The sequence below is a fragment of the Neopelma chrysocephalum genome, unplaced genomic scaffold (genome assembly GCF_003984885.1).
Source record: "Neopelma chrysocephalum unplaced genomic scaffold, ASM398488v2 Primary Assembly neopelma1_43, whole genome shotgun sequence".
Classification (NCBI taxonomy): Eukaryota; Metazoa; Chordata; class Aves; order Passeriformes; family Pipridae; genus Neopelma; species Neopelma chrysocephalum.
This window is the reverse complement of record NW_020897702.1, coordinates 3,823,256-3,841,172: the sequence shown is the minus strand read 5'-3', so window position 1 is coordinate 3,841,172 and position 17,917 is coordinate 3,823,256. Positions and strand designations below refer to the sequence as shown.

At 36.8% G+C, this 17,917-nt stretch overlaps 2 long non-coding RNA genes across 11 annotated transcripts in view; one reads left to right on the top strand and one right to left on the bottom strand.

The window, feature by feature from the left end:
- LOC113964985 overlaps nt 1-17,917 on the bottom strand; it is a 33,651-nt gene that overhangs the window by 4,000 nt on the left and 11,734 nt on the right. For 5 of the 10 annotated variants that reach the window (XR_003533378.1, XR_003533380.1, XR_003533382.1 and 2 more), the window contains 4 exons: nt 16,103-16,189; nt 9,435-9,578; nt 2,070-2,174; nt 1,341-1,386 (listed from right to left, as the gene is read on the bottom strand). This is a non-coding gene — a long non-coding RNA (uncharacterized LOC113964985). Of the gene's footprint in view, nt 1-816; nt 953-1,340; nt 1,387-2,069; nt 2,175-7,475; nt 7,516-9,434; nt 9,579-12,955; nt 13,084-15,705; nt 15,772-16,102; nt 16,190-17,917 lie in introns of all 10 variants that reach the window. The other 5 variants (XR_003533385.1, XR_003533386.1, XR_003533383.1 and 2 more) reach the window with 5 other exon arrangements.
- LOC113964987 lies at nt 4,828-17,443 on the top strand. Its single transcript, XR_003533389.1, has 2 exons — nt 4,828-5,231; nt 16,118-17,443. It is a non-coding gene; the product is annotated as an uncharacterized LOC113964987 (long non-coding RNA).

Below are 17,917 nucleotides of genomic sequence, written 5' to 3'. Positions count from 1 at the left end.
AAAAGACCATTAGATCATACTGTCTAATTTGATTATTATTTTGTGTTTGGCTAAAACATTTTCAAAACCCCCCACTTCTTACTGGTAAAAAAATCAAACTCAGAGATGCTTCTTACATCAGGAGTCCATTTTCCAGCTCCTCTCTCACCCACACGTTGTATTTTCACACAAATTTCTTGTGCCTTTTTCTGTTTTATACCTTACACTTTATGGTAACTCCCTTAAATATTTGAAAACATATTGCATTGCTGTTGTTCAAAGCTTTCTCTGAAATTCAGCTTACTAACATGACCCTACAGCCCCTATGAGCAAAACGTGTGATAAGCATTTATACACATATCACGTATTTTTAAGTGTCTAAAGTAAGCAAGAGTGAGATGTAGGAGACATGTCCTACTATACAGTAAGTGGAGAGGCTCCTGTTGAGAGTGATTTGGTTGGAAGAACTCTTGAAACATTCCAAACATGTTCCCTGAAGGAGTCTCTGTATAAGCTGTGGAAATAGCCTAGGCAGATCAGTCTTTTGATTTAGGTATCTGAGTTGGATCCCTAAAGTATGAATATTCCCCCTAACTACTAGCATTTCCCTTCTCATCTATATTTTATATATTTTATTATTATATTTATTAGTGTATATTTTCTATTTTCAACTGTATTGTATTTACATTGCCAGCACTTAAAATTGCAGATAATCTTTTCAGCCTTTGTCTGTGTGGTGCCTAAAATCACAGGAACTAATAATTTACAATTACACAAACCAGTATTTTATTAAACAGTACCTGATCATAGAGTTATCACAAAATTACACACACACACCTGGTAGATGATGCACAGCTATGTGCATCAACTTCAGCTTTGGTATTTCCTAAATTCCTCAATCCTATAACAAGAGCTGGATTCTATTCATGGCTGGCACCAGCTATTTTCTCCCCAGTGTGAATCATGGGCAAATCTTCAAGACAATTCGACACAGCAAATGAAGAGAGGGGAGAATAAGAGTGATGGGAAGGTATAGGGGGATCCAGGACACATAAGAATTTTTGGCAGAAAAAACAGAGTGCAGGAAACAAACTATGGAAACCCTTGTCATGTGCGTGACAGATGTCACAAGCTATTTTCTGAAATAATTGATGAGAAAGTGGTAAAATGTAGGACTGCTAAAAGCAAAAGTAAGAAATGGAAGGAATCCCTTCATATATGTGAAGAGTTCATGCCCCACAATGTACGCTTCTCCCTGTTAAACTTACTGAACTTGAAATCTACCCTATTAAAAAAGAGATTTCAGTAACATAAAAAGGTCCCTAAAGCCCCAAATTATGAAGCAAAACCCAGTGACATACCTTACATGCTAAGAAATTCTCAGGGTCTCCAAAAACATGCTTATTGCTGGGAAAAGGATAATAAAACATTATGAAGAAACAATGAACTTCAAGAAATCAGTTGAATGATCAAATAGGAGTCCCACACAAATGTAGAAATCTTATCCTAACACAAACAATAAGCAAAAGCCATACTAGGCATCATGTAAAAAAGAAACAGAATAGAACAACCACTACTGATGATAATCTAGTTCTTGCTCCAGATCTAATGATCTAGATAACAGAAAAGTTCTTTCAAAGCCCAAAGCAGGAGGAGAATGCATCCTGAAGCAAGCAAACAAAAAAATGAGGACACAGGCAATCATAGATCAAAACCTGATCAAAATCTAAACAGGGAAAAATATTGGGTTAAATGATTGATTTCATTATAATAAATTTCTTTAATAGCAAATAGTTAACTACAACGTGTATTAAAAAAATGTGTTTGGTCCTATGTTATGGTATAGTGGTAGGATTGCCTCTGTTTAATGCAGTTGTTCATTAGGTCAGTTATGCCATAGCGGGAAAGTACACCAGTTGCTTTGGCCTCAGGAAGGAACCAGGGCCCACTTCAGCAGTTTAGTGAAAGTCTCTGCTCAACACCACACTACAATCAAATTAAGAATAATAAAACAGGCAGCTTAAACAATGGAAGAGAATTAGAAGAAAGCCAGTGTAATAGGATTATAAAAATCAATGCTCTGACCTTACCAGAAAAAGAAAATCCCATATGAGGTACAAGTCACCCCTTCTCCAAAAGGGTACTAAAAAATTGGATAGGGTTCAAATATGGACAATAATAAAAATGGAAAATTCCTAGGAATAGAAATTAGGAAGTTTAAAATCTAGAGTCTTATGCATGGACATGTAAAATAATAATTGCTGTAAAGAGATCAGATCAGACATTTCTATGCTTGCTATCTTACAACACAAGAAAACAACACAAAGAAACATCCAAAGTATGGAAAATACAAAACCGTAAGAAGAAATGTTTTTTCACATCATCTGTAATCCATTCATCTTGATTGTCAAGGAAATTCAGTTATTAATCTAAATACAACGTCGCTATCGATGATAGTATATATCAAACCAGTTACTACGTGAAGAAATCAGGAAGCAACTTATTTGGAGTTAATATCAATTGAAGCATTAGGATGTATTTACTAGTGAAACAGGAAACTGTATTATGGTTTAAGCAAATATGGTAATTCCTGTGTAAAAATATCAATTCAAGAAAAAGAATCGCAACATGATTTCACTATTAAAATTTTATTCACATTACAGTAACATTTCCTACAGTTTGCATTAAATGCTATTAATAGCTCATTAAGAACAGTATAGTCATAACTAGAAGATTTTGAAACAACTAAAGTTTGGACACATTAAGCTTTTATGTAAGCAATAAAGGCAAATACATGAAAAAATGAAAAACAGCACGACTATAAACTCATTTTCTCCTTCACTGCAGGTTCTACCTAAAATGCAATTTTCCCTGATTTACAATCACAGCCAGCTTCTTAGAAGTTTGTCTATTCTTCAAAGACATGACATTGAACAGTTTTCCCTTTACCACTTTTTTAAAGAATTATTTTAACAAGCATTCTCATCACAGAGCTTGCTAACAAGCACCCAAAACGTGACTACTTACTGATCACCCACTAACAAGGTAGCTAGAATCAGCTTAAGCACTAAATCCTTAGTATGCCACCACTCTACTGCCTGGTTATCTTGATTAGATCATCCTGGTTTAGTTTGAAATGCATATTCTCACTGCACATACTAAAAACCACACTGCCCTGTTGTATTAGTCGTTACAAAAACATACAGAAAATTATAATTTTTTCTCAAAGAGCAGCGAGTCCTAATTTTACTAGGATAGGCATAGTAAAAATGAAAGAGTGTGTAAGGATGTGGCTTCATATATTTTAATTGATTTTTTCCCATTGTATCTGAGAAGGTGAAGAGAATATTATATTTTCTGAAGGTGGTGGAACAGGAGAGGCTGTCAGCAATGTCAATGGGAAGTTGGCACTTCCTGGGGCTAGGGCAGGTAAACAGGGCAGAAGTAAATGGCTGAAGCGTCACGCAGTACAGTAGAAGGTATAAATGAAGACTCAAAACATCAATAATATAGAGGACACAGAACCAGAAAGACTGCCTGGGAACTCTTTCTTGGACAGAGAGTATACAGCTTATACTAGGACACAAGAAACTGAGAAATTTAAACAGCTACATGAACTTCATGTGGTGATACTCAAATGTAGACATGGGTACTGGTTCTGGCAGAGAAGGGAATTTCAGTCAATGGGCAGCTATGAGTCTAAGAAGACCTTGCTGCCTGTAATGACAGAAAAACTGCCTGAAATAAAAGCAAGCTAACAGGTTGCACAAAGGCAACATAAAATTTCTGAACCCAAAAGGCAACATACGTCCTTTCCATCTATGTTCTGAATGCAGCAGATCATTCACCACCAGGATATTGGAACATAAAATTATTCTTCTTGTGTAACTTACTCTGTTTTGCTGTTTTCACAGGCTGCATATTTGAGTGAATGAACTGCTACTTGGCAGATTTGCCTTTCAGTTGCATAGCTTTTGCCTGCGATCATTTTAATAACACACTTTCTAAAATAAAAGGAACATTTTGCTTTTCTAAAGATATTATATGCTTGATAGGACATTTTGAATGTACATAACTTGAAATATACTTCACTGTACGTTTACCTGCAAAGTTGCCCCATGCTTTTTTTTCCCATTTTAAGTGAACAGTGGGTAATAGCAATAAACTAAATTAATGGGGGAGAAGGTGTAAACTAACTTCATTTAGCTGTGAAGGAATTTCTTGTTAAGGGCACTTCTTTGCTCATACCAACAGTATCAAAGCTATTTATTTGGTAATAAAAGTTTCTGGACCGAAACAGACATTTCTGAAGTTGTTGATGATTAAGTACAGTTTAAGAGAGCCATTACTTTTTGACAGGCACTATAGAAGCCAAGTGTCAGATAATATATCAGCTTCTGCTCCACTTTAATTCAATGGTCAGAACTCTTATTTTTAACGTCTTATTTTAAATATTATACTGTAAAGAATTCAGCAGCAGACGTAGTAGTTGGAGTGAAAGTAGAATATCTGCCTTGTAGAGTTAATATCGTGTAGGTATTAAATGGGATGTATTTTAATATTAGCCAAAACACGTTTTTGAACACGAACACTTGCCACAATCCACTGTATAACCACTAAAGGACGATTTAAGTTTATGCTACATACACGCGCGGAAGAAAACTGACATGAAGCCAGTGTGGAGCGGGCGCGGCGCCCGCCCCAGGCACCAGCTGGGGCGGAGGGCAAAGGTCCCTCGGCCGCGGCCCCGGCCCGGGCCCGGCCGGCTGCGGGCGGCTGCTGCTCCCCGGGGCCGTCGGGAGGGAAGGAGGGAGGGAAGAGGGAGGGAGGAAGAAGCCGCCGGGTCCTAATGCCGCCGAGCTCGGGCAGGAGCCTCCCGCCCGCTGCTGCCGCGGCCCCCGGCGGGCCGGAGGCACCGAAGCGACGCCCTGACCATCCCCAGGGAGAGTTCTCTGGCCGCGCTGGCTCGATCAGTGATCTCACGGAGAACCCCCTGAACGTGCAAAACCTCCGTGTGCTCGGAGACTGGCAGAGCTGAGCACAGCCACGGGTGAAAACAGCACCCCAGGAGAAAAGTATTGAGGGATTCGACAGAAAAAAGAAGAGGTACCGGCAGCCCCTGACATCGATGCACCTCTGTGCTTGTAAGAAATCCTGATTTTCTTCCTCAAAACTCAGCGCCTAAACTTTGCCTTGGAGCTGCTCATCTTCATCACACAGTACAGGAACAGAAAAAAAATGCTCTGAAACAGGTGGGAAAGTGAGAGAGCAGGACTAAAACTGCACATGCTGTAGCAGACACAAGCAAGATTCCAGGATCTCCCTAGCAAACCAAGAAAGGCTCTTGACAAGCCAAAGATTCAGAACAGAGAAGACTGCAAGAAGTACGGTCTGGTGAGGCAGCTTTTACACCTGTGCATGTGGAATGTACCAACATGTCTGCTTTCTGCCTTGCTCTTGCTACTTAGGTTTATTACAAGCAAATACAGCTATATAAGAGGCAGAGATACCACCCTCTGCACCCCACACTTCATCCTCTCAAACACATCAGCATGGCCAGAGCAGTAACTTCTGATGTATTTTCACTTTGCTACCTCCTTCCTCTCCTTGCCTATACTTCGACATCACTTGAAGATTAAACAGTAGGATTGTTACATCTTTATTTGTTTTATACCATTTTAGTGAGACACTTAAGTGACCTGAGATGACTTGATCTCGACTGCTAGAATCAGAAACAGGATTGAAATGGTTACTTTTATTACCTTCCAGTGCTTCCTGTGGAAATTGTGATCAATTTTGTTAATAGTTGAGTATAGTTTTTATTAATGTGCCTACAGTCTTAAAGCCTAAACCTGACAAGGGATGGGACAGACAAGCTCCACATCAGTGACAATAGAGTTAGGTGAGCAATCACAACCTCCTCCTGAAAATGAACAGGGATATAAACAGAAAAAGTCACACCCAATGTACAGCCATGAGTAGTGTTAAGTAAAAAATTTATATTAAAGAGTGGTCTTCCCATGAATGTATCTGTTCACTCCAGCATAAACTCCTCCACTACATACCATGTATAGTAGAACAAGACCATTATTTAAAAGCCAGAATACCTGACTTGTGATATGTTGTATCTATCCTGTCACAGCAATGTCTTACTCTTATCAAAACCATGGCTCTGTCACCCAGAGAACAAAAATTCTGCAGCCATGCACATATTTTCAATATATGAATCAATTCAAGCTTAGAGTTAATATTATTTGGCACATGAAAAACGCCCAACTGTCCTAATGATTCAAAACAATATCAGAAAAATTTTACTTCATGTACTTTTCAAAACTTTTCTTCTCATCTCACTGTTGTGAGTGTGCATCTCTTTCCCTATTACAGATACTAAAGAACCTTCTTGCAACATTCTGGTGTGAAGCTTCTGTGATGTAAGTGATAATTTATCTGATGTTATCAATAGGTAAATCTGGTTTGTCTTTCACATCATTATAGAACAATGAAAAATTAAATTGGTAAGAAAGCCAAAATTCAAGGAGAGCTAAGATAACCATGGGTCAAATGGTTCAATCTAATACTAATTAGTGTTTTTACAATGTGGAGAGCATTAGATCTGTGCTATTGACTTCCCAAATAGAACAATTTCTGAATCTGTCTAAATACTTTAAAAATACACAGGTGGCAATGCAAATCAGCTACTTCTGTAGTCTCTCATCAAATAGTCCAGAAATGAATACACTGAAATTGTGCCACTTTATTAAAAAAAAATAAAAATCACTATTTTTCAGTTCCACTTTACGCTCACATGACAGATGTAGCTTACAAACTCAGCAAGTTGTGTGAAAAAGAGCAATCAGACATGGTAAAGCACAGCTTTTTGAAAGAATGTATATTGAGTAATTGCTAGCACACATGTCCAAAGTGCACAAAACTTCTCAAGGATTCTAATGGGCATAAGAGCATCTTCCACATTTTTATGCGTGATGGCATCAAGTTTCACTGTGGGCTGCAATAGTGAGGGCATGCCTTGAGGCTGGCGTGTTCATTTAACATATGAGTCATTCAGCATGGAAACAACATAAATATCCACAAACTAATGAATTGTGAAAGAACTATAACATTTTCCCCCTCAGGCTTGCACCTACTAAAGTGTCACAAATTAAGTCAATATCACAGAAATGATTCAGCAAAAGAGGAATTAAGCAGTAAACGGCAGTCAACTGTTTTACAAGTCAATCACTTAACTGTTTTTACTTGAAAGAATACCAGTCAGTACAGTCATCTTAGAAAAGATCAACAGAAAAAGACACTCCAGGCTTGACTTTCATAAATACTGCAACTAAGGTAAGATACCTCTATGACATGGAAGTTGCAACCTAGATTTTTCTTCATTGATATCATCCTTCAGAATTTGAGGGATTTAAAATTAAGAAGATATAATTCCCTTTTCCCCCCTTATATGTTGGTTTAAAATGTAGAAAGATAAAATAACTAACCAAATACTTGCCGTGCAATGAATCTGAGTGAAAGATTAGCCTGGCAAAAAAAAAGGAAAAAAAAAGTTGTAAGCAGCCTAACTTCCTCATCCCAAGTTACTATATTAGCCTAAAGAATTACAACAGTTTAAAAACCCACTTATAAATACATAGAAACAGGTATCTAAGCTTATATTCATATATCTAACATGCATATTTGTACAGTGCAGCTAAAGGAACCTAGTATGCCCTAAAATTACAGTTGCTGATTTGTGTTTTGCATTTTGGCACTGGAATGAGTAAACAGCACTTTGAGGGCCAGATTTTATCTCCCTCCCACCTAGAAAGTAAAAATGAAAAGCTGAGAGTTACAGAAAAGGATATTAAATAGAAGTCACTATTAGTCACCTTCCATACCCACCTAATTTCAAATAAGGAGACTGCTTACATTGATCTTTTCGGGTCTAACTTACACACTTATATCAGACCTTTGGAGTCTGGCACAGACCTCTTAAGCTCACCCACCAGGCATTCCCCGTACTTCCTCTCCCAGTATCTTAGTGAGGATACTTTGTTTCAATTAACGCTGCCTTAGGTACCTGTTACGATGTATGTCCATACTGTGCAACTGAGCACAGTGTAGCTGGACTCTGTCAGCTTAGCTGGTACTCTGCCCCCCCGAAGGATACACTACTGTTTTCCTGCTCTCATCGTGTGCACATGGGAAGTATCCGTGTTGGCACAAGGATGCATCTGAGCTCCTTATCCTTGCCTCTAACAGGGCTAAGGCCTCTGACAGGCACGCACTGGACCGAATGCTGTTACCAGTCTCAGACATTAACCATCACCCTCTGACCAACACACTCTATCCGATTAATGCCTAATCTGCTTGTGAATCAACTCCTGAGCCACCATAGCTTTCTGCATGGCATGAGAAAATTAAGAGTTCTTAGAGTTTGTCAAAACTCCAGTGTCACTGGTAGTAGCACTGCTGGAACAGCTATATCAGCTATGAAACTAGTTCATCAGAAGAGCACTCAGTGTCTGTGCTGCTCATTACTACATAGCATATACATATCCAGCACCTCGAAATACCCTTACAAAGAAGCTTTAAGAACTGCCAGCTGCTACCAGATCAGTTCCACTGCAATATCAACCACCAGTGGGATTCAAAGAGTAGGAAGAAAAAGAGGCACAAATTCTTTGTGGATTTCAATAAGTCAATATATACACAGGTATGAATATACTTGGCTCTGGTGAAAACAAGAATTTTTCTGTAAAGAATTGTTGGCCTAAGTTATTTCAAATACTAAATTAAAAGGAATCACTTCTACTATAGTACAGTTACAGTAGCACTTTCACTGGTGTTTCTATTTGCATTTTCTAATTGTGTACATTATTTAAACACTGTGAAACTTCCAATTAAGTAGTATCAGTATAGTAATTTAGCATGCTGCCATTATATGTTTTTTAACCTATATGAGGATTAAAAGTTTCCAGCTATGATTAGTTTGTCAATAATTACGTGTTTCATATCTCCTGCAAAATTGGATGCAATGCCTGTTAGAACAGTTACATGTGTAGTGGTGAAATATGCCACCAGGGGTTAGTTATAACATACTCTGAGTGAAAAAAGAAAAAGCTGGGTTTTCTAAAATAACAGTTCAAAAATATTCAGTTCTAAATATTCAGAGAAACAGGCTTACAAACAGTGAGCCATAAATGGCCACTAACTGCCTCTCTAAAATAACTTACTTTTCTAAAAAGATGCTTTCACTGTTTTTATATGCAAGAAGTCACTGCTAAGTAAAGTTGTTGTACACTGCTTCAGAATTTAAAATACTGCATGATATAGAGCAATCCTTCTACTTTTCACATTTTAGAACAAAAATTCATCACACAAATCTTCAGAGAGATACACAAACACATTTTACTGAGAATTATCAAGTAGTGTTTAATAAATTACATGTAAATTCTTACCAGAACGCCACTGCTTTTGAAGATGCCTTGTCCATTGTTATCCTTAAGATATCCATTCATATTCATCATTAGTACCCTGCTTGCTTCGCACTCTAGCTTTGGAACAGATTTCTGACAAGCAACCCACACCTACCAACATGGTTTCTAGAAAGCAAATGATATAGCTGTAAGACATGCAAAACCAAACAGCAATTTGCAAACCACTGCAAGTGCAATGCAAACATAGTCAATATAAAATTAATTCTGAAATGTTCATCATATTATGCTGGACACTAACATAACCACAGTTGTAACATTATACTTTTATATCACCAGTTCACCTATAGAAAAACTGCAAGAGTAAAATTCCTTTTACCCCATGAAATCTCATATACCTCATCTCATTAAGGGTGGTCATTTGCCTATAAATGATTTTAATAAAAGAGCAGAATAAAGGAACATTATTCTTAATCATTGTTAAGGTCCTCTAAGGACTAATGAAAATTGAAGTTTCATTATGCTGGATAGTGTATATACACAGAACAGCAAAAGGTCCCTGAGCATATTAAAAACAACAGTCCAAACAGGGGGAAAAGTTCACACAGAGCACAAACAGCAGCACCATAGTAAATGTAACAGTAGTTCTACTTTGTCGGTGGCTTTTGCTTGCAAACAAAATAGGAGATACAGGGTAAGGTGGGCAGATCGGGTGAGGGGAAGCGTACATAGTAAGCAGGAATGAAGCAGAAGTAAAGAGGTAGAATGGACAGCAAGAGGGTGAAAGAAACAGTCAATAAGCATAGGACAGACAGCACCTAATTAAAGCTAGTGAACGTTCTCTGAATGATCAAAGGTCCCTGGGCTTTTGGCTCTTTCTGTTCCTATGAATTAGACTCTGACAAGGTCCTTTCTTTACTGCTCCCAGGCTTAGAGCAGAGGGTTATACTGATTTTCAGACTTTTCCCTATCACAATCCCCTCCCCACCTTTCAACATGGGATCAAAGATCTTTCCTGTAGCTTTAAAAAAGAGATCATCTGAATCTGCTCAACAATATCTTTATAGAACAAGTACATGCAGATCAGCCTTATTCACATGGGATCCGAGTTCTGATATTCTGACTTCAACCTTCCTAATTCTTTCTTAGGTAACACATACTGGACAAGATTCATTTACACAGTAGAAAAGTGAGGCAAGACACTGATCTGTAAAACAGTAGTTGAAAGTTGATAGGAGTACGTAAAACATTGTGTTCCACTCTGAATAACAGAGAGTTTTTAGGATTTGGGTTGGGGACAGCTGCTCCACAGACTCTGGTGCACGCAGCCAGACGAAAATATTCCAACCTTCACAGTAAACTGTGCTTGTTCTAGTATTAATTGAACAGATTAGGCTTATATCAGAAAGGAACATGCAGTATTTTCATTGTCAAAACACTCACCGTTTATATCCTCTAGCATAAATGGAGATAAGTCAGTGTAAAGAGCAAGTTTGCCCACAAAGGCAAATCAAATCTAGAAAACTGAGGTGTTGTAAATTTTTATGGGGCTGTACGGATAAGGGCAAATAAACTAGAACGAAGTCACTTTCATCTGGTATAAGGTCTCCAATACAAATAGTTTATACAGGCATAGCAACTGCAACATAATTAAAAACAATTTCTGGAATTGGGCCAGCTCTCCTAGGTTGTTTCCTTCTATGTGGAAATATGCTACCAGTATATACAGTTTTATACTGATACAGCTCTATTCATACTACAGGGAAAGGTGGCTGATACTTTAATTATGTCAGTACAGATAAAGTAGAAAAATGTCTGATAGAGAACTTAGTGTCTCACATATAGTCCATTTACCTCTTGCAAGATAGCAACAATATTCCTAGCGCAGGTGAAGCTTTGGAGTACTAATTCTTAACTTAAAAAATAATCCCTCCTGTGTAATTCCCAGAACATCACCAACCTTTGAAATGTTAATGGAATTACTAGAGACAAATCAGACTTTGAACTTCTGCCAGATTCAGGAGTTCAGCTGACAAGTTTTCTGTGTGCCACTCAGGTGTCACCATCCTTTTCATAATACGTTTTTTTTTTAAATGAACTGTTTTTTTTCAGCAACAATGCTGTGGTAATTTTGAATCTTTGTAAAAACACTGGTAAAAGCAAAGTGTGTGTTTTGGCTTGAAAAATACACATAAAGCAATTACTCGTCCTCTGCCAGACTACAGCTTTGGAAATTACCTCTGACTTGCCAATGACAATAACAGGCAAGTAGTTATCCAGCAAAATCCCTTTAGTTCAGCTGCACAATATTACTTCCACCAACATCTATACTTTATTTGGTTGTTTGAAACAGTATCTGCGAATTCAGGCTGTGCTGTTAAAAACAAGTCACCTTTTTTGCTTCTAAAGGAACAAACTTCTCCAAGTATTCCTTAAATGAGAAAAAAAAAAAAGAAAAAAAAAGAAAAAAAAAATTGTGTTCTCCTTGGGACACTATGAATGGTAACTCCCAGACAACTGAGTTGAGGCACCAGAATCACCTGATAGAACAAGAATGCATTTTCCTCCTTACTTATGACTTGTTTTACAATAGCTTCCAAACCAGACTCAAGATAAATGCATACATGCATTGTTTTTGTCTCCCTATCTCCATCTCCCCCAAAAATAAGATCCCTGCTCTTAGGAATCTTTAACTGAAACTGTAACTTCCTTATCAAAAGTGAACTGTATTGACCATAAACTAGCTAGCACATAGAATGTACTGGTAGGTAATTAGTTATTAAAAAAAAGTAACTTTTTTTTTATAGCTTAAACTTGGCCTCATCTTACAGATGGATCTGTGTTGCAAACTGAGGTTACTTTAAAGTTTGTGGTTTTTTGTTTGCTAGTTGCTCAATCTCAGTAAGAACAAAAAAAAAAAAAGGAAAATAAAAATCAACAATACGATACTTATAATAGTAGCATCCTGTCATAAATTAATAGGAAGGACGTACTTATATAGAAAATGTTAAATAAACATGATATCTCTCTTTAGAAAAATTATCTCATTGCAAATAATTAACAGAGCACTTTAAAGACCTGCCAATAAATGTAGTCCATTATATACAGAAATTGGAATTTCTCAATGGTATGAAATTCTGTAACAAATTAATCTAAAATACTTGTTACATACAGAAAGCATTGTGAAGAATTCAATACTGTAAGTTATTACTTATAAATCAACTTCACTGCTCTTTTTGACCCATGAAGAATTTTCTAATGTTGGGATGGGATAGAATAGAATAGAAATTTAAAAATTCCCACCAAGGGAAAACTGAGGAAAATCATTCTTTTTCCTGGAGATTCGAAACATTTTTTCCCCCCAGATCCCTCAGCCAAGATCCTTTTTCCAAATCCTCAGAGGTCCTCTTTTTGTTGTTACTAAGGTGAGATTAATCTTGGATATGTATTCTGCTGAATAAAACATGCTTAGGAAATTCACTCCACATAGCACTTGCCTCTGGCCCTGTATTTTGCCCCAGGAAGTATAAGTATTTATTCATTACCCTTTATGTGTGAAGCATAGTCAGATAAACAAGGTTGGAGGGTGGGAACATATATGACTGATGTCTCCAGGACTAAATGATACAGTAGGAAGTTAGTCCACAGCAAGTTGCAATGAAAGACAATGCCTCTAAAAATGGAGTAGAGAAAAAAACAGTCACAGAAACAGATAAGATTTTAAAGTAAACACTCTCACATGGTGTTTGGAAGCAGAAGGCTCTGACAAAACAGACATTGCTTAAAGAATCATCATCATCATCATCAACTTCACCAATGAGCTAGAGAGTAAATCAATTCCGGAAGTAGTCATGAAAACAACGGGTAGATATGAGCAAAAAGGTAAGTCCCCAACCAGAGTCTTTAACTTAACCAAAGCAGAGGGCACTTCACCCATCTGCAAGGTGAAATACTTGGTCCCTTAATTTAAGACTGGCTTAAAATGAACCACTGTCCTTTCGAAGTATCTTGAGTCTCAAAGCCAGGTCTCTAAATGACTGCTGTATTCACAGTGCTGCAGAAACTGAAATTCAAGTCACTGACTATCCCTCTCTGATGTACAGATTTGGACTCTACATTTGATAACAAGGACAGTATTTGTATCCTGTAAGATGGTATTCCATAACACACATAATAACTCATTCCACAGTATGATAATGAAGCTAATCTTCCAGGCACTACACAGGCTTCATCACCTCTTCTTGGTGAGCATGCCAGGAATGAGATATCTTCTCTTGGAAGACCCTGGAACTCCCATAGCTGTATTGCAGACAGGGAAAAAGAGTCTCCTCCTTCACAAATGTAACCAACCAGCTCAATATGACAACACTACAATAGTGGGATTGAAGAGTACAATATTTAAGCTGGATATTGATGACCAGGATAACAAATTTCTGGGCCTGCTCTCAAAAGAATGTCATGATGCTGGGAACCAAAACCAGCATAGTATGTTGGGTGCTGCCAAAAGTCCTGTCATTGTTGTTAAGCCCTAAGGTAACCTACATATCAGCTTGCACAGCCAATGAGTCCTCTCTCAGACATTCTTGGAACACAAGTCCCAAGAACAAGTTAAGATGCGTCTTTCTCAGGGGGCAGGAAGCTAATTGTGTTCCAAGGAGGAATGGAATGGAACTAAGATATTCCATAAAACTAATCCATCAACGTGTTAGCCACAGAGAGAGGTCTGAGCTTATATATTGCACAGATACTTCTATTTTAAAGTGCTAATTGCGTATAGTTACCTACAGTGATAGGAACTGTCTCTTAAAATATGTCACTTCTCTAAGATTGAATGTGCTGTCTGCTATGTGACTTTTTTTTAATTATAAAAAACATTTAAGTAACTGTTGCTCAGATTTTCTATAACTTTACAAATTCAAGAGGTGCAGAAATTTGCCCCCAATCCTTTAGTATCTCCCACAGCAAGAATGACAAGGATCACTGATTTCTATAGAGTGGAAAAAAAAAACACCTGTATTTTTCATCACCATGAACACGCAACTTATTACAAGCATGTGATACTTCCTCCACTTAAATAGAAAGCTACTATAAAACCACTTGTATTTTAATAGTTTTGTTTAACCAATTGCTTGGCAGGAACAGTTGCTTACTTTCTTAAACCAGATGATCTACTCCAGATGCACCTGTTTCTCTCACATTCTATATTGCCTATAGAACTGAATATAGGAAATCCAAAATCTATCTCATTGATGTTAATGGCTCATTGAAGTTAAATGTCTAAAAAGATAATACATGTATTTCTTTGATTTGTTGTAATCTTTTATCTTAAAATACTCTCCATTTTTATTCTTGACCTTGATCTCAAAATTCTGATCTTTTATAGTATCTTTCTGATTTTGAAGAAGGCAAGGAAATAATTCTATAGTTGAAACTGGATAAGTCTTAAAAACAAATCCCCAAATCTTTAATGTTTTCTCTTTGAAATACGATCACATAGAAGAAGAACTTTTTGGTTTTAACTACGAAAATTTATTGCTCTTTCTCTAAAAATTATGGAACAATTTTCCACTTTTTCCTCCTCTCCCAAAAACAGAGAGTGAAGGAGGACCCTGGATGATTAACTAGGACAAGTTACTGGAGACGGCCATAACAGTTCCTGTTGCCATTGTTCCTCTCCATGTTTCCTGTCTCTGTTACTGAGGTAGCAGTACCTGCTACACCACTGTACTTTGCAAGTTCCAGGTGACTTTAAAGCTCTAGGTTACAAACTATACTGAGCTGTCACAACACAAAACACTGAGCTACCCCGTCCCTGTCCCTGGAGAAAGGAGGGACCAGCTGGAGCAGGAAACAAACCAAGTTAATCCCATGATCTGAACAGAACCCCTAACACTTACTCTCCAATATAAAAGCTGTTACTTCTAAATTACGCACGCATTACCAAAAGACTGGGAACTCTGTCTTTACAAAATGGAAACTGTAGTAGTTAAACTAGCTACACACTCATAGCTACCTGTTGGAAACAAAATAAAAATGTGGTTGGAATTAGCACTAGACATTCATGTTCTGTGTCAGTATAGAAGTACTCTTTGGGAACAGTACTGCTGAAATGTTAGATAACTATATAATGCTCAAACTGCAACTAACAAATCCTCTCACAAATAGAGGCATATCTATTTTAAATTAAATGTTAAATGGAAAGTATTTATAATTTAAGTTGCACCCTTTACTACTTAATTATCATAATTTTGAAAAGAAGAAACCTTTAATTTCCTCCTCCAAAGAAGTTATTTACCCAAACTGTAGCTCGGGAGTCCCCAGTAGTCTCTTCTTAAATTCTCATCCCACTGAATGTCAAAGACTTAACATTTCAAGGATGGGATTTCAACATCAGTTATTGACAACTTAACTTTGTCTCACTAAAGATAAACCAACCTTTATTCCCACTCAGGTCAGCTCATTGATTTCACAGAAAACACATCTAGAAAGCAGAGCTGAATATTTTCAGAAATTCCACCCATCAGATAAAAACAGGAAAAAAACAACCAACAAACAACAAACAAATTGATATAAAACATTTAAGACTTTTTGATGCATGATAAATCAAGTATTTTTGTGTACTTGTGTGCATTACAAGTAACTGAAACTACTGTTAACAGCTTGCTGAAATAATATAATCTCAAATACTTTACCTTCTTACTCTTCAGGTACAGGAATCCTGACCTATGAAGAAAACCCAGTTTTGTCCATGTACCAGAGGTGAAACAATAACAGTTCTGCTGAAAGAGTTAAAAAAAAATACCCTTGCTGCTCTCAATATCCGTATTATAGACATTGTAAGCATTATTATGAATAACACTGAACTTGGTTTCTGTTTTGCTCTTGTCCTACTTTGGGTTCTGTGGAATGGTGTTCAATAAAAGTTTGACTTCATGTACAGTCAGAACCTCTTCTCACCAACAGGAAAGCCTAATAAGCTTCAGAATATATATTGTTGTTCAATTACATTAAAAATAAAGTCAAAGCCCTCAGTTTTTATAACTCTGTAGCATTTATAAAAAAGTATTTTAAAATCGTACCTTGTGGGCACTATTCATAGCATTCATACTGTAAAATAAGACAAGAAAATTTAAGCATTATCTCCAGAATGAATTCAGTTTTGTGAATTCTGTGGTTTGTGATTTTATTGAAATGCATTTCAACTTTCAGAAGTTCACTGAAGCAAAAGCCTCCTTTTCATTACTGCTGTTCCTGTTTGGAGTATGTTAACAGTTTTTAAGCTTTTCGTAACTAGTTTCTGATTTTTAATTATCCACTACATTTATAAAGCATATCTTCGTGTTTTCTTTAAGTATAAGGGGACTAAACCAAAGGCTTACACTAAAGAAGTGATGTTCTTTCCATGTCACTGAAGTTCTTAGCATCAGGAAGGCACTGATAAGAAGTTAAGTATGTGCACAAAAACATACAGAACAGGAGCCTTAGTTTCTAGACTCCAAAGATATCATAGTATTAAATTTGAAAAATCAAGTACTTCTAATTCTGTAGGATTTTTAGCAAGACAAATGGTATTGTTAAGGCTTCTGAGATTATATATGTGTCTACAAAGATGCAAGTGATCCAGTAATTTTGCAACAAGGTAGACAGGTATCATGAAAAGATTCTAGATTTGTGCACCACTGAAAAGGGTGACAAACTGTAACCTGCTACTCTGATATGAAGCATTTGGTTGTTTGGCTTTTTTCCAGATTATCACTTGTTTGGCTGTTGGTTAAAACACCAAATTCATAGTGAGTTCTCTCGGTGAGAGAATCCTCATCTTTTTTGTGTGAGAGAACACACAAAAAAAATTCAAGTTACTGTTTAAATATTCACAAGTATTCTATTAATCTACTTCTAATACTTCTTATTGAATGTACATTGCATAGAATTCCCATGCAGAACATGACCATAAACCAATTTCTGCTGTGAAGTCATTAATGTTATAAAAATAACTGGCTGTCTTGAAAAAAAATAAATACGATGTACTATAACCATTTGTCTAAAATTAAATTCTGATCCAATGTTACAATGCCAGGATTTAAGGATCTATTTTATGAAAAAAAAATAAAAATTTACTGGCACAAAATTCAAAAGCTGATTTTTTTAAATAGAAAAATTTCCAAGTTGTGAAAACCTGTCTGTGACTTCCTTTTTACTTCCTCTGAATGATTTGAGACCTAATAACTAACATTTAGATCCAACAACTCCTGGCTTAGCAAAATACTGAATTCATATAATAAACACATAAGAAAATTATGAAAAAGCTTCCAGCAAAAGGGAATTGTGTCATTAAGATCATCATATTCTCCATCAACAGCTACTCCAGAGATAATAAGTGGTACTAAAATTATTTTCCAGACAAAAATTTCCCTCCATGCATCTTGTAAGTATGTGTGCTACTGCATATGCCTTTTCATTTCAAGACACTTCACGTGTCAAATGACCAACACAAAGGGTCTGACAGG